We start from the raw sequence: 21,518 nt of genomic DNA, 5'->3' as shown, positions 1-21,518 counted from the left end.
AGACCGGCTAGGAATACCAGGTGCTTTAAGCTTTTGGGTTTTCTTTCCTACTTATATAATGTACTGGCGATTAGATTGGCTGATCTCTAAATAGCCCTCTCTTTGCGGCAGTCTTCGCTTACGGCCATACCAACCTGGCTATGCCCGATCTCGTCTGATCTCGGAAGCTAAGCAGGTTTGGGCCTGGTTAGTACTTGGATGGGAGACCGCCTGGGAATAGCAGGTGCTGTAAGCTTTTTGGAAATTTTTCACTTAGTATATAATAATTTTGCCAAAAAATAGAGTCAATGCCGGTCTCTGAATATTAGCAGGTTTGGGTCTGGTTAGTACATGGATGGGAGACTGCCTGGGAATACCAGGTGCTTTAAACTTTTTGGAAAATTTTCACTTAGTATATAATAATTTTGCCAAAAAATAGAGTCAATGCCCGATTTCTGAATATTAGCAGGTTTGGGTCTGGTTAGTACATGGATGGGAGACTGCCTGGGAATACCAGGTGCTTTAAACTTTTTGGAAAATTTTCACTTAGTATATAATAATTTTGCCAAAAAATAGAGTCAGTGCCCGATTTCTGAATATTAGCAGGTTTGGGCCTGGTTAGTACATGGATGGGAGACTGCCTGGGAATACCAGGTGCTTTAAACTTTTTGGAAAATTTCACAAATTATATAATAATCTTGCAAAAAAAAAAAAAAAGAGTCAATGCCCAATCTCTGAATCTTAGCAGGCTTAGGTCTGGTTAGTACTTGGATGAGAGACCGGCTAGGAATACCAGGTGCTTTAAGCTTTTGGGTTTTCTTTCCTACTTATATAATGTACTGGCGATTAGATCTCTAAATAGCCCTCTCTTTGCGGCAGTCTTCACTTACGGCCATACCAACCTGGCGGCGCTAGTGAGTAATACAGGAAGTGAGTTGGCAGTTTGAGCAGTTGGTGAGAGAGGCTCACCTTTTTTGATTTGAGTTTTGTTCATTATTTTTTGTGATAAGCTTTATTTAGTGTTTTTTGTTTGTTTTTTTTTTCTCCTCCCAGCAGCTCACGCTGTTTGGGGGGGGGGGGGGGGGTTGGCTTTAATTTTCAAAATGGATAGATTATCGGCAACGACCACAGCAATGGCACGAGAAACACGGAGTGGAAATGAAATCGATCTTGAACAAAGACACAGAGATGGACATGAAAAAGAAACAAAGAAGGAAACCTGGAAAAGAGTTTACAAAAAGGAAGCAACAGTAACAGTGGACTTAATGGATTTGGATGATGTGAGAGCAGTGGATATTATAATGTCAGTGACAGAAAAAGTTGGAGAAGGGAAAATCTTGGCGGTTCGACCGAAACAAACAAGATGTTATGAGGTGACTTTGGAGACCGAGGAAGACATCGAGGAGCTGATGAATGGAATACTAATCAAAGGAAAAACCTGTGAGGTAACAAGACTTCAAAACAGAGATTTTGTTGTTTCTTTTATGCATCTCCCTGTTTACATGGACGATGAGGACATTTTAAAGAAATTGGAAGGATGGGGAGTTCTCCCCATCTCTAAAATAAAGAGACGGTTTTATCCTGGCACAAATATTGAAGATGGAACAAGATTTGTAAAAACAAGATTCCCCAGAGAAGTGATCTCACTCCCGTATAGCACCAAGTTTGTCACAGCAGAAGGACCACAGCACTTTCGGGTCATGCATAGCCAGCAGGTAAAGACATGTAGGTTGTGCATGAGCCCAGAGCATATGGTGAAAGACTGTCCGCAGTTTATATGTTACAAATGCAATGAGAGAGGACACATGGCGAGGGACTGCAGGGTGGTAAAATGCCCGGATTGCGAGGAGGTGCTAAGCAAGTGTGAATGCTGGATGGGAAACGAGGAAGAAGATGAAGAAGGTGTGAGTGGGCAGACGCATGACAATGAAAAGGAGCAAGAGGAAGGAACAACAACAACACAGATTAATGAAACCAACGAAAATAAGGACAAAGGAGAACAGAGAGAAGAAAGCTGCATACAGGATAAACAATCACAGCAAGGGGGTGAAGCGGAGATGCAAATTGCAGAGACATTTGAAATACTTTTAGACAAAATAGAACATCAAAGGATTGTAAATGAAGAACAGACTGTTGAAATGGGCAGTGAAGAGGAAAAGGAGGACAAAGCTGGGATTCAAATGAAATGAGGATGAGGATTATGTGGCAACAATAAAAGATACAATAAAAAAAGAAAAAGAGAATGAAATGTATTTAGAGGACAAAAGGATCTGGTGGGAGAACTTGAAATTTTTAGTGAAAAAAATCACTATTAGTTATTGTGTGTTAAAACAGAAATGCAAAAAGAATAAAGAAAAAGAAATAAGAGAAAGACTGGAGAAGCAAGTAAATGATGAAATAGAAGATATTAAAAAAATAAAATAAATACAAGAAGAGCTGAAAGAAATGGAAGAGAATAGATATAAGGGGGCAATGTTGAGGTGTAAAGCTAAATATCTGGTAGAAGGAGAAAAATGAAGTTTTTTTTGATCTTGAAAAAAGAAAAGGAAGAGTTGAAACTATAAAAGAAATACGAAAAGAAAATGGTGAAATGGTACAAGAATGTGGGGAAATTTTAGAAGAGGTAAAAAACTATTTTGAAAAATTGTTTAGTACGGAAGGAGTAAAGGAGAGAGAAAAAAGGGAATTAATGGAATTAATAAAAATTAAAGTGAGTAAAGAGGAGAAGGAAGAATGCGATCAGACAATAAGTAAAGAAGAAATAGAAAGTACAATAAATGATTTGAACAAAAAGAAAAGCCCAGGCATTGATGGTCTAGGAAGTGAGTTTTACCAAACTTTTAAAGACCTTTTAGTAGATATTTTAAGAGATGTTTATGATGAGATTTTTGTAAAAGGAGGAACGATGTTAAGAATGGGAATGCGATTGATGAAGGTAATATACAAGAAAAAGGGGGAAAAAAATGAATAAAAAAATTATAGACCTATCACAATGTTAAATACTGATTTAAAGATTTTAGCAAAACTTTTAGCGAATAGATTAAAACAGATAATGCCAAATATAATAACAACAAATCAGGCATATGGAGTAAAAGGGAAAGACATTTCGGATGTAACAATGAGTATAAAAGACACGATAAGGTACATGAGAGATAAAAGGAAAGGAGGTTATATCATTAACTTAGATTTTGAAAAAGCTTTTGACAGGGTGGAACACGAATATTTATGTGATATTTTAAAAAGTTTTGGGTTTGGGGAGATTTTTATTAAATGGATTCAAATTTTACACAAGGGAGCAATGACAACAATAAAATGTAATGGGTTTTTAACAAAATGTTTTAGGATAACACGATCTATAAGACAAGGGTGTCCTTTATCAGCCCTGCTATATTCATTGGTGGCAGAACCGCTTGGACTAGCCATAAAACAAGAAAGGGGAATTAAAGGAATAGAGATTGAACAAACAGGAAAAGAGAGTAAAATTTTTCAATATGCTGATGACACTACCATTTTTGCTAGAGAAGAAGAAAGTGTCAAACAAGTAATGGAAATAGTACAGAGATTTTGCAAGGGGTCAGGAGGAAAAATAAATGAAGAAAAAACTGCATATATGAGATTTGGGCAGACGACAGACTTAGCAGAGAATTTTAAATTCAAGGAAGTAAAAGAAATGAAGATTTTAGGAATTTTAATGGGTAAAGATGAAGATAAAGTTAGAGAAATCATGTGGGAAGAAATAGTGGGAAGCATTGAAAGAAGACTGAACTTTTGGAAATTGAGGGCACTAAATTTAAAAGGGAAGGTTTTAATCTTGAATGTTTTAATGACTTCAAAAATGTGGTATTTTTTGTATATGACATCTATGTCGGTGTGGGTGGAAAGAGGGTTGAAAAGATGTCTTTTAGATTTTTTATGGGTAGGGAAACCAGCTAGAATTGCGTACAATACTTTAATAGGGATGGAGGGAAAAGGAGGTTTGGGTTTAATCGATGTTGAGCAAAGGAAGAATAGTCTGAGAGTCAAATTAGTCAAAAAGTATCTGGATGAGGGAAACAAAGCAGAATGGAAAACAACAATGGGGATTTTTTTTAAGCAAATGTGGGAATTTTAATCTGGGAGATAATGTGTTATGGATGAGAACAAAAGAATGGATAACAGAGGAGTTGCCAGTGTTTTATAAAGAAGTTTTAAGGGCTTGGGGGAATTTTTTAACTTCCGTTCAATACAACGTACAGTACATGGAAGAGAAAACATCTTAAATCAGCCATTATTCCTAAACACCGGCATTTTAAACCAAGGGAAGGAAATATATTTTAAAGAATTGATGGAAGTTGGAATAGTGAAAGTAAGAGATGTTTTATATGAATATAAAGAAGGCTTTTTACCAATGCAGTATATAGTGGATGTGATGGAGGAAGCAAAGGAAGAATTTAATAAACAAGAACTAAAAATTAAGTATGAAATTATAAAAAATGCAATACCCAAAGAATGGACAGAAAAGCTTGAAACTATGGAAGGGGGGAAAAAAGAAAAGGATGTGTACGCAATACTGGGAGAGAAATTGTGGCTTTTAAAAGAATGTACAGTGAAAATGTTTTATGTTTTTTTCATTGACATGATTTTTAAGAAACCTGTCGCAAACAAATTTTGGCAGAAGACATTTGAAGGTTTAAAAGAAGAAGATATTTGGAAAAACATGAAAGGGGAGATAATTGAGGTCAAATTGGAAAATTCTGAGTATTATATCAGACAAAGGGTGCTGTTTACTGATGTTATACTTAAAAAAAATTGGGATGGAACAAAGTGCCATATGCAAAGTATGCAATGAGGAAGAGGAAGATTATTTACATGCGTTTCTACACTGTAAGGCACTGAAGGATTTCAATGAAAAATGCAAAACTATAATTGTAAACCTGGGAGGGGAGCAAGATCGAGAGGATACAGAATTGGATAGGATCATTATGTTAGGGTTTGATGAGAAGGAAAAAAACAAAAAGGTGATCAATCTGTTTGTAATGTTAATGAAAAAAGTCATCTGGGAAAGAAGAGGGATTTCAAAACAAGAAGAAATTATAATGGATGTGTGGGGTTTGTTTAAAAGACGTTGGAAAAGGTATATAGAATGTTTGTATTGTTATTTTAAACAGGAACTAAAAAATAAGGAATTTGATAAAGTGTTTACTTCAGAGGTTTACTCAATTTTGAAGGAGTTTGTCACTGGGTGACTAATCCGGGCGGAACTGTAGTGTGGGAAATATTTCCGCCCGGACCAATTTAAGTGAAACATAAGTTCTGTTCCGGTTGGCCCAAGGTGGGGAAATTATCCAAAATACATGTCAGGTGTGGGAAGAGGACGTGTTGGATACCGATTGGAGGATCGGGAAGGATGCAGTGATATAAAAGGGGCTGGTTTATGAACAGGAGCAGGTTTTTTTGTTCTGCTGTTGTTCCACGGGATACGGAAGTGGCTGGTGTGGCGTGGATGTTGCGATTTACGGGCTGCAATGGAGAATCCAAGGAAAATGGATATTGGAAGTGCGGAGGAAGTTAAGTGATCGACCTTTTGTATGTTGTGTTTACCTCTTATTGTGGATTGAGTTGAAGGAGCGATCCTACGTTTGGAAGGCCCCTGAGTGAAGGAGATCATTGAATTCGTGTTGGGAGAGGACAACACTGTGCACTAGTGGGTGAAGACTTTACGAACATTTCTTGTATATTGTGGAGAGTGAATGACGGATGTGGAGGGAGACTAACCGCCTTTAAGAAAGGATTCCGACTGCATATCTCTCCGTAGCAGTGGAAAATCCCCCTCCCTCTTGTGTTGATCTGATAATCCTCAGTGCTTGTGTGTTTACTCAGTGTTGATAGTAGTGCCTTGCGTTGGAGATCGCTGGGAAAGACGGAGAGACTCCGGTGTACGATATATCTGCCTGCTGTGGTCTGCCCTCCTGCCTTTGTCCATCTGACCCGCCCTGTCAGGACTCTGAGCCCGAAACGGGAATACACCACCGATCTTCTTTCACTGAGTGTGTGGAGTGTGGTGAGTGCTGCTATATTGAAGTGTACACACGAGAAGAATTGTAGTGCCTTTGTGGTGTGTGGTGTTTGTCCGTGGTTGTGTCCCTGGTCGTAGGAAGAGGCCTGACGGAGAGGAGTAGTGTATTGGTGGCAACCACAGTCTTTACCTTAAGTAAGCTGGAGCTCGGACGTGTTGGAGGCGCCTCTGGAGGAGGTTGGATGTCGTTGCCCACGCAGCAATCCCTGTAAGCTTTTAAATCAAAGCCTTATCCTTTTTTTATCCATGTGACGTTGTGTCCTTGGCCCTGTCGGCAACCACCGGCCTTGTGCGTGTCGTCTGTGCTGTTTATTTGACAAGGGAAGCGAAGGACAACAGCCGATCCTCCCCCGTGTGCCCCCTTGTCAAGCTGGGCGGGAAGCCCAGTATTGTTTGCAGTTTCATCTGTAAGGCCCACCAGCCGTCAGTCATCGACTAAACCCGTATCTGCTTGGAATACAGACCTCTGAATATCTTCAATGGTGAGTAGCGCATTAACAGCCCAGCCCCGTGAATACTCACCTGTGTATGGAACACTGTACTTACATTGAGAGCTAGAACCCCTGCACGCTAACAGCTCAGCCCTGTGAATACTTACCTGTGTATGGAACACTGTACTTACATTGAGAGCTAGAACCCCTGTACGCTAACAGCCCAGCCCTGTGAATACTTACCTGTGTATTGAACGCTGTACATACCTGAGAGCTAGAACCTCTGCACATTGACAGCCCAGCCCTGTGAATGCTTACCTGTGTATTGAACGCTGTACTTACCTGAGAGCTAGAACCTCTGCACATTAACAGCCCAGCCCTGTGAATATCCACCTGTGTATCGAACACTGTACTTCCCTGAGAGCTAGAACCTCTGCACGCCAACAGCCCAGCCCTGTGAATACTTACCTGTGTATTGAACGCTGTACTTACCTAAGAGCAAGAACCTCTTCACATTAACAAGCCCAGCCCTGTGAATACCCACCTGTGTATTGAACACTGTACTTACTTGAGAGCTAGAACCCCTGCACGTCAACTGCCTAGCTCTTGCTTTAAACTTACCTGGAGTGGAGTCGGCGGGAAATTAAGGGCTGAAGTGGAGTGTTGTCGAGGAAGGGCTGAAGAGGAGTGTTCTTGAGACTGGAATCCGTATTTGTGGATAAAGAATAGTTCGAGTCATCATTAGTTTTAAAGTTTCCTTACCCCCTTTCCCCAAACTTTTAAACAAATAAAATTGTTACATTTTAATCTTGGTTGTCCGTCCATTCATTGGGGTGTTGTGGGACCTCCTCGAGGTGGAAGTTAGAGGGAGGAGCGAGACCCGTTGAATTGGTGGTCCGCTCCGGCCTGTGACAGATTTTGGCGTAGTCGGCAGGGTTCCACCTCGAGTTGAGCGACCGCGGCTCCCCAATGGCGGACGAGGCAGTGCCTGAGGCCCCACCCCGAGTCATGCCCATTTTCTTGGGAGCCCCCTGGGCACCGAAGTATGGAGGGCCGGGATCTGAGATACGGCTGTCGGAATGGAAAGCCCAGGTCGAATATCTGGCTGGGATTCAAGGATTGAGCGCCCCCCAGAAACTGCAGTTTGTGATAAATTCCCTAGAGGGGGAGGCCCAACGGGAAGTCCAGGCTGCCCCAGAGACAGTCCGAGCTACTGCACAAGATGTGTTGGACTTCCTCACAGGAATATATGGGGATGCAACCCCAGTAGCGGTCCTTCGGGCCCAGTTTTTCAATTGCAAGCAAGGGCAGCAACAATCCTTAAGGGCCTTCACACTAAGGTTGCGGGAGCAGTTCATCAGGCTGCGAGGTAAGCGGGACCATGGCTTGGGAGAGGGGGAGACTCTCTTACGAGACCAGTTCCTGTTGGGGCTGCGAGAGGGCCCAGTTCGTCAGAGTCTACGTGTTCAATTTCGTAGAGACCCAGCTATGACGTTTGAAGACCTGAGAGCCGAGGCTCTGGCCCTAGAAGCGGATCAGGTGGGAGTGGTGGATTCCCCAGTGTGTGCGGCAGTGAGTGGAGAAGTGGCAGCTGCCTCTGGAACAGGGGATTGGAAACAGGCCTTACGTTCTGAGCTCTTGAAGGATGTCCGAGAGCAGATGGCAGAGTTATCTAAAACCCTCCTAGAAGAGATGCGACGAGGCCCCCAACGCTTACCACCAATGTCACGGGAGCGGTCGCATTCCGAGGGAAGACGAGGTCTGGAGAGACGTCCAGTACGGGAAGCCCGGGCCCGTTTTCAGTGGGACGAACAGGGACGCCCCATTTGTAATCGGTGTGGTGAGCCAGGGCATTATAGTCGCCAATGCGGCTCTCGACGGGGTTCCGAAGGGGATTTTTAGGTCGGCCGGCCACTGTGGGTCAAGTGGCTGGGACCTCTGTGAGTGACCCAAATTGGATGAGCGCCCCCAGGAATCAGCTGATCGGGCATAGCCCAGTGGTAGAGGTATGGATCCGTGGGGTGAAGATACGATGTCTGGTAGACACTGGGTCTCAAGTCACCTTAGTCTCAGAGAGCCTGTCCAAGGAGCTGTTTCAGGGTAGCCAGGTACAGGGAACAGAAGCACCCTGGCTGACCTTACGGGGGGCTAATGGACTGGAGATCCCCTATGTCGGATATCTAGTTACAGATTTGGAGATTAATGGAATCACTGTGCCCCAGAAGGGGGTCGTTATTGTCCGAGATCATTGCCTAGGAATCCAAAAAGCCCTGTTGGGGATGAACGTAATTGCAGACTGCTGGGAGGAGTTGTTTCAGGCTAGGCCTAAGAAGACCCTACCACCGGCAGAAAGACAAGAATGGGAAAGGATAGAGGCCGATTGTCGTCGGGTACACATGGCCAAGGCACGGGGGAGTCAAGAAGGTATCGGGCAGGTTGCCTGCCGATACGCAGTATCTATACCGGCAAGGAGTGAGGCCATTGTCTGGGCAAGAGTACCATCGTACGAGTGCGGGTCGTCAGGCTGGGTGCTCGTCGAGCCCCATATGGACTGCCAGAGTGTAGCAGTGGCCCATGGATTGGCAGTGGTTCGCCGAGGCCGAGTCCCGGTGAAGATACGGAACGAGAACCCTTACCCTGTCAATTTACATCGTCACCAGCGGTTGGTCCTGGTGACCATGGTGGATGCCCACCAGGTGCGAGAGGGCCGGGAAGTCAGCTTCCGGCAGGTGTGTCCTACGGTCGTAGAAGTGACCTTGGCTCAGGTGGACTTATCCCTGGAACAGCTCGGAAATGAGATGCCTGTTCACCTGACCAGAGAGTCCCTGCAGGGAGAAGGGCTAGAGGAAAGCCAGAGTAAACAATTGCAGGATCTCCTTACCAAGTGGCAACATGTGTTCTCCAGACATGATGAGGACTATGGCTGTACCGGTGTAGTGAAACATCAGATCCCCACTGGCGATGCCCTGCCTAGTCGTGAGAGATACCGTCCAGTACCACCCACTCTGTATTCGGAGGTTCGTACTCTGCTGCAGGGAATGTTGGACAAGGGGATTGTCCGGGAGAGCAGTAGCCCATGGGCGGCCCCGATTGTCCTCGTCCAGAAGAAGACGGGAGCTTGGAGATTTTGTGTAGACTATCGGAAATTAAATCAAGTCACAAAGAAAGATGCTTTTCCACTGCCGCGGATAGAGGACTCTCTTGCCAGCCTGACACGGTCTGTATGGTACTCCACTTTGGATCTTGCGAGTGGGTATTGGCAAGTCCAGGTCGAGGGGGTCGACCGAGAGAAGACTGCTTTCACCACTCCCTTTGGGCTTTTTGAGTGGGACCGTATGCCCTTTGGCCTATGTAATGCACCGGCCACGTTCCAACGGCTGATGCAGCGGTGTCTGGGTGGCCAGTTGGTGGACTCTACGCTGGTATATCTAGATGATGTCATCGTCTATTCCCCAGATTTTGAGTCCCATCTGCGACATCTGGAGGATGTGTTTCGGGCCATGGAGCAGTATGGGTTGAAGCTGCAGCCAGAGAAGTGGCACCTGTTGAGGAAGGAGGTGAAGTTTCTGGGCCATTGTGTGAGTGCCTCGGGGGTCTCGGTGGATCCCGAGAAGGTGGCGGCTGTGCAGGGCTGGGAGGCACCGAAAACCGTGAGGCAAGTTCGGTCCTTTTTGGGCTTCGTCGGATACTATCGGCGATTCATCAAGGATTTTTCAAAAATTGCCAAACCCTTGAATCAGCTGTTGGCAGGGACTGGGCGTCCTCGCGGCCGTGGGTCTCCCTCCATTGGTTGGAGCCCGGTGTGTGAATCGGCGTTTCAAAGGCTGAAGCAAGAGCTGCTCCAGGCTCCAATCTTGGGCTATGCGGATTATTCACAACCTTTCATCTTGTACACAGACGCCAGTAACCTCGGGCTTGGGGCGGTGTTAGCTCAGCAGCAGCAAGGGGTAGAGCGAGTGATCGCCTATGCTAGCCGAAGCCTCCACCCGGCAGAGAGGAATGATTCGAATTACAGTTCATTTAAGCTGGAGTTGCTGGCTTTGAAGTGGGCCCTGAGTGAAAAATTCAAAGATTACTTATGGGGTGCTAAAGTACAGGTGATAACAGATAACAACCCCTTGGTCCACTTACAGACGGCAAAGCTGGGGGCAGTGGAGCAAAGATGGGTGGCCCAGCTGGCCAACTTCGACTACCAGATCCAATATCGGCCAGGCCGAGAGCACACAAATGCCGACGTCTTGTCCAGACTCCCGGAGGCACATCAGATGGAGAGTGAACGAGAGTTACCGATAGGCCCGGAGGAAGGGCTGACAGTGGGGGTTGTAGAGGTACCGGGGGCTCCGCAGGAGGCTGTGCCAGTGAGTTGGGGTTGGGACCCGCAACGATGGAGGGAGCGTCAAGAGGAGGACCAGGATTTGAGAATGCTAGGTCATTGGTTAAGACGGAGGAGGGGGCCAACGAAGGTGGAATGGCGAGCCCAGACTCACAAGGTGAGGAAGTTGTTGGGGCAGTGGGCACGCCTTGGCTTGAGAGATGGGGTGATGTGCAGGACGATTAAAGACCCGAAGTCGGGAGAGGAGGTCCGCCAGGTGTTGGTGCCAGGGGGCCAGGTGCAGGCTTTGTTAGAGGCCTACCATACACAATTGGGGCATCAGGGGAATGAGAGGACGTTGTCACTTCTGCGGCGACATTTCTACTGGCCCGGGATGGAGGCCGCTGTGAGTTTGTTCATTCAAGCATGCCCTCGATGTACCCTGTTTAAGGCTCGGAAGGAGGTGAAGGCCCCGATGGTTCCGATACAGGCCAGGGCCCCGTTGCATATTCTGGCCATGGATTATCTAACCTTGGGCAGGCCCATGGACCGCTACCAAAACATCTTGGTGGTCACCGACCTGTTTACCAAGTATGCTTGGGCCATCCCGACTTTGGATCAGACAGCCAACGTGACCGCCACCGCTTTATGGAGGGCAGTGATTCAGCCTTTCGGATGCCCAGAATTCTTGCACAGTGACCAGGGGCCGAACTTTGAGTCCAGAGTGATCAGGGAGTTGTGTCGGGTGTATGGATGTACTAAGACCCATACTACCCCCTACCATCCCCAAGGGAATGGGTGCTGCGAACGCTTCAACCAGACTCTGTTGAGCCTACTGGGTACGCTGGACCAGGAACGTCAGAACGATTGGGTGAGTAACCTTCCTGCACTGGTCCAGGCCTATAACAACAGCGTCCACAGCACTACGGGGTACGCTCCGACCTACCTGATGTTCGGGAGACATGTGCGGTTGCCGACAGACTTGGTATTGGGGGTGGCCACGTTGGAAGAGACCTTGAGTTTGACCGAGTGGGTAAGATGCCACCACCAGCGCCTTCACTCTGCCTATGAGCAAGTCTCGGGAAGGATAAATACTGCCGCAATTAAGAACAAACAGATATATGATCGGACGGCCAGAGAAGCCCCGTTGTTACCAGGAGAGAGAGTGCTGGTACGGGACAACCGGCGACAGGGGAAAGGGAAGTTGAGTGATCGTTGGGAGTCTGTTCCATATGTGGTGCAGCACCAGCAGCGGCTGGGGCAGCCGGTCTATGTACTTCGACCTGAGGGGAAGGCTGGACCAGAACGGGTATTACATCGCAACTTGATTCGGCCATGCCCGAACTACCCTAGACCTCCCCTAGAGGCATTACCAGCTCCGACTGTGTGCGCTCCGCCGTTGCAAGCATGGGCCATAGTTCCGAGGCTCCCAGAGGCTGAACCAAGGGGACTGGACCCCGGATCACCACCTAGACGGTAACAACGAGAGAACCAAGGACGGCCCCCCGAGAGGTATGGGGATTGGGTTGAACAACCACGTTCTAGGGACTAGAACGATTTGGCGGGGGAGGATGTCACTGGGTGACTAATCCGGGCGGAACTGTAGTGTGGGAAATATTTCCGCCCGGACCAATTTAAGTGAAACATAAGTTCTGTTCCGGTTGGCCCAAGGTGGGGAAATTATCCAAAATACATGTCAGGTGTGGGAAGAGGACGTGTTGGATACCGATTGGAGGATCGGGAAGGATGCAGTGATATAAAAGGGGCTGGTTTATGAACAGGAGCAGGTTTTTTTGTTCTGCTGTTGTTCCACGGGATACGGAAGTGGCTGGTGTGGCGTGGATGTTGCGATTTACGGGCTGCAACGGAGAATCCAAGGAAAATGGATATTGGAAGTGCGGAGGAAGTTAAGTGATCGACCTTTTGTATGTTGTGTTTACCTCTTATTGTGGATTGAGTTGAAGGAGCGATCCTACGTTTGGAAGGCCCCTGAGTGAAGGAGATCATTGAATTCGTGTTGGGAGAGGACAACACTGTGCACTGGTGGGTGAAGACTTTACGAACATTTCTTGTATATTGTGGAGAGTGAATGACGGATGTGGAGGGAGACTAACCGCCTTTAAGAAAGGATTCTGACTGCATATCTCTCCGTAGCAGTGGAAAATCCCCCTCCCTCTTGTGTTGATCTGATAATCCTCAGTGCTTGTGTGTTTACTCAGTGTTGATAGTAGTGCCTTGCGTTGGAGATCGCTGGGAAAGACGGAGAGACTCCGGTGTACGATATATCTGCCTGCTGTGGTCTGCCCTCCTGCCTTTGTCCATCTGACCCGCCCTGTCAGGACTCTGAGGACTTCCGAAACGGGAATACACCACCGATCTTCTTTCACTGAGTGTGTGGAGTGTGGTGAGTGCTGCTATATTGAAGTGTACACACGAGAAGAATTGTAGTGCCTTTGTGGTGTGTGGTGTTTGTCCGTGGTTGTGTCCCTGGTCGTAGGAAGAGGCCTGACGGAGAGGAGTAGTGTATTGGTGGCAACCACAGTCTTTACCTTAAGTAAGCTGGAGCTCGGACGTGTTGGAGGCGCCTCTGGAGGAGGTTGGATGTCGTTGCCCACGCAGCAATCCCTGTAAGCTTTTAAATCAAAGCCTTATCCTTTTTTTATCCATGTGACGTTGTGTCCTTGGCCCTGTCGGCAACCACCGGCCTTGTGCGTGTCGTCTGTGCTGTTTATTTGACAAGGGAAGCGAAGGACAACAGCCGATCCTCCCCCGTGTGCCCCCTTGTCAAGCTGGGCGGGAAGCCCAGTATTGTTTGCAGTTTCATCTGTAAGGCCCACCAGCCGTCAGTCATCGACTAAACCCGTATCTGCTTGGAATACAGACCTCTGAATATCTTCAGTGGTGAGTAGCGCATTAACAGCCCAGCCCCGTGAATACTCACCTGTGTATGGAACACTGTACTTACATTGAGAGCTAGAACCCCTGCACGCTAACAACCCAGCCCTGTGAATACTTACCTGTGTATGGAACACTGTACTTACATTGAGAGCTAGAACCCCTGTACGCTAACAGCCCAGCCCTGTGAATACTTACCTGTGTATTGAACGCTGTACATACCTGAGAGCTAGAACCTCTGCACATTGACAGCCCAGCCCTGTGAATGCTTACCTGTGTATTGAACGCTGTACTTACCTGAGAGCTAGAACCTCTGCACATTAACAGCCCAGCCCTGTGAATATCCACCTGTGTATCGAACACTGTACTTCCCTGAGAGCTAGAACCTCTGCACGCCAACAGCCCAGCCCTGTGAATACTTACCTGTGTATTGAACGCTGTACTTACCTAAGAGCAAGAACCTCTTCACATTAACAAGCCCAGCCCTGTGAATACCCACCTGTGTATTGAACACTGTACTTACTTGAGAGCTAGAACCCCTGCACGTCAACTGCCTAGCTCTTGCTTTAAACTTACCTGGAGTGGAGTCGGCGGGAAATTAAGGGCTGAAGTGGAGTGTTGTCGAGGAAGGGCTGAAGAGGAGTGTTCTTGAGACTGGAATCCGTATTTGTGGATAAAGAATAGTTCGAGTCATCATTAGTTTTAAAGTTTCCTTACCCCCTTTCCCCAAACTTTTAAACAAATAAAATTGTTACATTTTAATCTTGGTTGTCCGTCCATTCATTGGGGTGTTGTGGGACCTCCTCGAGGTGGAAGTTAGAGGGAGGAGCGAGACCCGTTGAATTGGTGGTCCGCTCCGGCCTGTGACAAGTTTTAAATAGCATTTCCAGGAACAGAATGATGTGGAAGAGAAATATCTATTTAATCATATGAATGTCTTTGTTTTTATTTTATTTTTTATTTTTTAATTGGAATGTAAATTTCTTTTCTTAGAAGAGATGTAATGTATTATATGTGTTTTTCAAGAAAATAATAAAAAAAAAAAAATAAATAAAAAAAAAACTGGCTATGCCCGATCTCGTCTGATCTCGGAAGCTAAGCAGGTTTGGGCCTGGTTAGTACTTGGATGGGAGACCGCCTGGGAATACCAGGTGCTGTAAGTAAGCAATTTGGAAATTTTTCACTCAGTATATAATAATTTTGCCAAAAAATAGAGTCAATGCCCGATCTCTGAATATTAGCAGGTTTTGGCCTGGTTAGTACATGGATGGGAGACTGCCTGGGAATACCAGGTGCTTTAAACTTTTTGGAAAATTTCACAAATTATATAATAATTTTGCAAAAAAAAAAAAAGAGTCAATGCCCAATCTCTGAATCTTAGCAGGCTTAGGTCTGGTTAGTACTTGGATGAGAGACCGGCTAGGAATACCAGGTGTTTTAAGCTTTTGGGTTTTCTTTCCTACTTATATAATGTACTGGCGATTAGATTGGCTGATCTCTAAATAGCCCTCTCTTTGCGGCAGTCTTCGCTTACGGCCATACCAACCTGGCTATGCCCGATCTCGTCTGATCTCGGAAGCTAAGCAGGTTTGGGCCTGGTTAGTACTTGGATGGTAGACCTCCTGGGAATACCAGGTGCTGTAAGCTTTTTGGAAATTTTTTACTTAGTATATAATAATTTTGCCAAAAAATAGAGTCAATGCCCGATCTCTGAATATTAGCAGGTTTGGGCCTGGTTAGTACATGGATGGGAGACTGCCTGGTAATACCAGGTGCTTTAAACTTTTTGGAAAATTTCACAAATTATATAATAATCTTGCAAAAAAAAAAAAAAAAAAAGGGGTCAATGCCCAATCTCTGAATCTTAGCAGGCTTAGGTCTGGTTAGTACTTGGATGAGAGACCGGCTAGGAATACCAGGTTCTTTAAGCTTTTGGGTTTTCTTTCCTACTTATATAATGTACTGGCGATTAGATTGGCTGATCGCTAAATAGCCCTCTCTTTGCGGCAGTCTTCGCTTACGGCCATACCAACCTGCCTATGCCCGATCTTGTCTGGTCTCGGAAGCTAAGCAGGTTTGGGCCTGGTTAGTACTTGGATGGGGGACCACCTGGGAATACCAGGTGCTGTAAGCTTTTTGGAAATGTTTCACTTAGTATATAATAATTTTGCCAAAAAATAGAGTCAATGCCCGATCTCTGAATATTAGCAGTTTTGGGCCTGGTTAGTACATGGATGGGAGACTGCCTGGGAATACCAGGTGCTGTAAGCTTTTTGGAAATGTTTCACTTAGTATATAATAATTTTGCCAAAAAAAAGAGTCAATGTCCAATCTCTGAATCTTAGCAGGCTTAGGTCTGGTTAGTACTTGGATGAGAGACCGGCTAGGAATACCAGGTGCTTTAAGCTTTTGGGTTTTCTTTCCTCTCTTTGCAGCAGTCTTCGCTTACGGCCATACCAACCTGGCAGCGATAGAGAGTGATTGGGAAGGTGTGTCTGATTGCAGTTGGAATAGAAAGGCTCTTCTAAAGCTTTATTTTGTATTTTATTTTTTTCTGTTTATTCTGTGGGAGGAGATTTGGGTTTGTTATGGAAAAAAGCCCGCGTTTAAGCTCCAAGCAGTTTATCTGCTTGGAGGCAAGCTTTTGTTTGTGCTTTTTTGTTTACAAAAATGGATGGACCACATGGTAAAGATCTGGCAATGGCAGGAGGACTAGAAGAACGTTTGGAACCACATGGAGCAGATAGAGCATCAAGAGAGGTAAATGGAGGAAATATGGATCATGGAGCACAGAGGGGAATCAAGCAAAGAGTGGATTATCTGAAAGAAGCAACGGTGGTGTTGGATTTAAAAGGAAATAAGGAGGTAAAAGCTGTGGATATCATTAAAGTAGTTTCAGAGAAGATTGGATTTGGTAAATTGCTGGCAGTGAGACCAAAGTATGGGGAGGAATATGAGTTGACTGTGGAAGATGCAGAACTTTGTGATGTATTATTGGATGGAATGGAAATAAAAGGTCAATTCTTCGAAATAAGGAGGCTGGAGGTAAAGGAACATATTGTGTCCTTTCTTCACTTGCCGGCATACTTGGAGGACGAAGTGATTGAGAACAAATTGAAGTTTTGGGGAGTTAATCCAATTACAAAAATAAAGAGACGAGTTTATCCTGGAACAAACATTGCTGATGGAACGAGGTATGTGAAGGTTAAATTTCCAAAAGAGGTAACATCACTACCCTATAGTGGTAAATTTGAAACGGCAGATGGCACTCAGTACTTTAGGGTCATACATGATGGACAGCAAAAACTATGTCGGATGTGTATGCAGCCAGGACACATTTTCAGGGACTGTCCTGATTTCAAATGTTATGAATGCTTTGAGCAAGGGCATTTCGCGAAAGACTGTAAAGCTGATAAATGTCTGGATTGTGGGAAAGTATTCATAAGGTGTGACTGTGAAAGTGAACAAGAAGAAGAGACAAATGATGAAACTGAACATGGTGAACCAGAGGAGAATATGGAGAGTATGGAAATAGTCATAAATGAGGGAGAGGAAGATGGGTCTCTGAATGACGGTAAAAGTCAGGAGCAGGAAAGGGGGGGGGGGGGGTTGAAATGGTGGAACATATGATAGAGGGGTGTAGGGGTCCGGTGGATGTTATAATAAAAGAAAGACAGGATAATAAAAAGGAGAAGGAGCAAGTAGAGGAATGCATAGAAGTAAATTTGGAGGAGCTGAGGAGGGGAATGAAGAGAGGAATATTGGACCTTAAATCATATGTAGGAGAAAGTAGAGAAAAAGGACAGAGAAGGAGAAGAAACTCAGGTACAAATGAAGATGGAGTTTTAATGGAGAAGGTGGGAGAAAAGTATGAAAAATGAATGTTTTGTTGTTAATGGCTCTTTGTTTTGTTTCAATCAATGTGAGAGGGTTTAACAAAAATTGATAAATTTGGGAATATGAAAGCGCTATGCAAAAAAGCTGATGTTTTATGTAAACATTTTATGTAAAAGACACATGAATGATGATGTTGAAATCATATATCGGGATAATGGAGGGAAATGTATTATTGTGAAAATGGTTATAGGAGGGGAAAATGTTTTTGTGTGTAATGTACATGCACCAAATGAAGAGGCTGAGAAGAAAATGTTTTTTAAGGATTTAAATGGTCAGATGGAGAAATGGGAGAATATTATTGTATACAGTTTTTGTATACAGTTGTATACAGTGTATACAGTTTTTAGTAGACTGGATATAGCGAATGATATGGTTTATAAAAGAGATAGTGGGAGGGAAGAATTGCTTAAATTAATGGATAAATATGATCAAATTGATATATGGAGAGAGAGGAATGAGGGTATAAAAGATTTTTCAAGACAACAATTGGTGAAGGATAAAATGAAGTAGAATAGATTTTATATTAATTACAAGAAACATGGAGAGGAAGATGGATAAAATATATTATAAGATGACTTCTTTAAGTGATCATGGGATGTTAATAGTACATATGAATGAAACGGGGGTGGAGAGAGGAAAGGGAATATGGTGTTTAAATAATGAACTTTTGAAAGATGAAGGATATAAATTGAAGATAGTAGAAATAATAATGAAAGAGAGAGAAAATGAAATTTATGAAGAAGATAAAAGAGTATGGTGGGATAATGTAAAGTATGAAATAAAAAAATATTCAATAAGGTATAGTGGTTTGATACAAATGACTAAGAGGAGAGAAGAGCAAAGTGTTAGAAAGGTGTTGAAAGAAGAACTACAAAAAGAGAAAGGGGATATAGAAACGATTTTAGTGTATGAGAATAGATTAAAGGAGATTGAAGAACTAAAATGTAGAGGGGCTATGATTAGAAGTAGGGCTAAACATGTAATAGAAGGTGAAAGGTGCACAAAATTCTTCTTTGGTCTAGAGGAAAATAGACAGAGGGCTGATATAATAAAGGAGGTTGTAAAACAGGATGGAAGTAGAGTAAAGGGAACTAGAGAGATATTGGGGAGTATAAAGGAGGAGTTTTATGAATGTCTTTTTAAAAAGGAGGGGACGCAAGAGGAAGAAAAGGAGTATTTATTAAATAAGGTTAAAACAAAAGTAACGACGGAGGATAGAGAAATGTGTGATGGGGACATTTCCGATGAAGAAGTAGAGGTAGCAATATCACAGTTGAATAATGGGATAAGTCCGGGGGCAGATGGATTGACTAGCGAATTTTATAAGGCTTTTAAGAACATATTAATACCATTTTTAAAAGAAATATATAAGGAAATATACGATAAAGGCGAAGCAATTCAATTGATAAGAAGAGGAATGGTGAAATTAATTTTTAAGAAAAGGGGGGATTCATCAGATCTGAAGAACTATAGGCCAATATCAATGTTAAATACAGATTTTAAAATCCTAGCTAAAGTTTTGGCAAATCGTTTAAAGAAAGTATTGCCAGGAATAATAACAATGAATCAGGCATATTCAATCATAGGGAGGGAAATTACAGATACAGTAAGTAATATAAGAGATAAAATAAGGTATATGGTAGAGAATAAAAAGGAAGGTTATATGGTGAGCTTAGATTTAGAAAAAGCCTTTGATAAGGGTAGAGCATGATTATTTATTTAAACTTTTAGAGAAATTTGGTTTTGGGAATATGTTTATAAAATGGATTAGAGTTTTATAAAAAGATGCAATTAGCTTTGTGAAGTGTAATGGTTTTGTGACAGAGGCTGTCCCTTATCTGCATTATTATACAGTATTGTTGCGGAACCTTTAGGCTTAATAGTTGCAGAAGAGGAAAAGATTAAAGGAATTGGTTTTGGGGGGAGGGAAAAAGAACAAAAAATGTATCAATATGCAGATGATACAACTTTGATTGTAAAGGATATTGGGAGTATTAATGAGGCTATGGGCAAAAATAAATATAGAAAAAAACGTAGTAATGAGAATTGGGAAGGCAGAACAATTATCTGGCTATTTTAATTTTAAAGAGGAGGTGGAAAATATGAAAATCTTGGGAATTAGAATTGGAAAGGATGAAAAGAAAACGAGAGACATAATATGGGATGAGATTGTAGGAGGAATGGAGAGAAAGTTGACTTTTTGGAAACAACGAGTGTTGAACTTGAGAGGCAAAATTTTGGTTGTGAATGCGCTAATGCTTTCAAAAATTTGGTATGCGTTAGAGGTCACTTCATTACCAATTTGGGTTTATAAGAGGTTGAAAAGGGAGGTTTGGGTTTGTTGGATCCGGGTTTAAGAATGAAGAGTTTAAGGGTTAAGATAATGAAGAAATTTTTTAATAGAGATAATAAACAAGAGTGGAAGGAGGGAATGAAATATTTCTTAAACAAGTGTGGAGGTCTTAATATGGGAGAGGGAATAATATGGATGAAATTGAAAGAACATACAGTATTGTTCAAAATAATAGCAGTACAATGTGACTAACCAGAATAATCAAGGTTTTTCGTATATTTTTTTATTGCTACGTGGCAAACAAGTTACCAGTAGGTTCAGTAGATTCTCAGAAAACAAATGAGACCCAGCATTCATGATATGCACGCTCTTAAGGCTGTGCAATTGGGCAATTAGTTGAATTAGTTGAAAGGGAAGTGTTCAAAAAAATAGCAGTGTGGCATTCAATCACTGAGGTCATCAATTTTGTGAAGAAACAGGTGTGAATCAGGTGGCCCCTATTTAAGGATGAAGCCAACACTTGTTGAACATGCATTTGAAAGCTGAGGAAAATGGGTCGTTCAAGACATTGTTCAGAAGAACAGCGTACTTTGATTAAAAAGTTGATTAGAGAGGGGAAAACCTATAAAGAGGTGCAAAAAATGATAGGCTGTTCAGCTAAAATGATCTCCAATGCCTTAAAATGGAGAGCAAAACCAGAGAGACGTGGAAGAAAACGGAAGACAACCATCAAAATGGATAGAAGAATAACCAGAATGGCAAAGGCTCAGCCAATGATCACCTCCAGGATGATCAAAGACAGTCTGGAGTTAACTGTAAGTACTGTGACAGTTAGAAGACGTCTGTGTGAAGCTAATCTATTTTCAAGAATCCCCCGCAAAGTCCCTCTGTTAAAAAAAAGGCATGTGCAGAAGAGGTTACAATTTGCCAAAGAACACATCAACTGGCCTAAAGAGAAATGGAGGAACATTTTGTGGACTGATGAGAGTAAAATTGTTCTTTTTGGGTCCAAGGGCCACAGGCAGTTTGTGAGACGACCCCCAAACTCTGAATTCAAGCCACAGTACACAGTGAAGACAGTGAAGCATGGAGGTGCAAGCATCATGATATGGGCATGTTTCTCCTACTATGGTGTTGGGCCTATTTATCGCATACCAGGGATCATGGATCAGTTTGCATATGTTAAAATACTTGAAGAGGTCATGTTGCCCTATGCTGAAGAGGACATGCCCTTGAAATGGTTGTTTCAACAAGACAATGACCCAAAACACACTAGTAAACGGGCAAAGTCTTGGTTCCAAACCAACAAAATTAATGTTATGGAGTGGCCAGCCCAATCTCCAGACCTTAATCCAATTGAGAACTTGTGGGGTGATATCAAAAATGCTGTTTCTGAAGCAAAACCAAGAAATGTGAATGAATTGTGGAATGTTGTTAAAGAATCATGGAGTGGAATAACAGCTGAGAGGTGCCACAAGTTGGTTGACTCCATGCCACACAGATGTCAAGCAGTTTTAAAAAACTGTGGTCATACAACTAAATATAAGTTTAGTGATTCACAGGATTGCTAAATCCCAGAAAAAAAAAAAATGTTTGTACAAAATAGTTTTGAGTTTGTACAGTCAAAGGTAGACACTGCTATTTTTTTGAACACAC

General features: G+C 43.5%; 1 long non-coding RNA gene and 3 other non-coding genes across 4 annotated transcripts; all 4 read left to right on the top strand.

Annotated features, from left to right (window-relative positions):
• Positions 1–116: 116 nt before the first annotated feature.
• Positions 117–235, top strand: LOC127948173 (5S ribosomal RNA). The gene has a single exon (XR_008151918.1). It is a non-coding gene; the product is annotated as a 5S ribosomal RNA (ribosomal RNA).
• Positions 236–5,197: 4,962 nt separating this feature from the next.
• Positions 5,198–7,272, top strand: LOC127947418 (uncharacterized). Its single transcript, XR_008151286.1, has 2 exons — positions 5,198–6,242; positions 6,356–7,272. It is a non-coding gene; the product is annotated as an uncharacterized LOC127947418 (long non-coding RNA).
• A 7,928-nt stretch (positions 7,273–15,200) lies between these two features.
• On the top strand, positions 15,201–15,319 carry LOC127947989 (5S ribosomal RNA). Its single transcript, XR_008151736.1, has one exon. It is a non-coding gene; the product is annotated as a 5S ribosomal RNA (ribosomal RNA).
• Positions 15,320–15,687: 368 nt separating this feature from the next.
• Positions 15,688–15,806, top strand: LOC127947580 (5S ribosomal RNA). Its single transcript, XR_008151377.1, has one exon. It is a non-coding gene; the product is annotated as a 5S ribosomal RNA (ribosomal RNA).
• Positions 15,807–21,518: the final 5,712 nt, after the last annotated feature.

The sequence above is a fragment of the Carassius gibelio genome, chromosome A25, assembly GCF_023724105.1.
Source record: "Carassius gibelio isolate Cgi1373 ecotype wild population from Czech Republic chromosome A25, carGib1.2-hapl.c, whole genome shotgun sequence".
NCBI classification, from domain to species: Eukaryota; Metazoa; Chordata; class Actinopteri; order Cypriniformes; family Cyprinidae; genus Carassius; species Carassius gibelio.
Note: the sequence above shows the minus strand (reverse complement) of the source record. Positions and strands in the feature narration are given on the sequence as shown.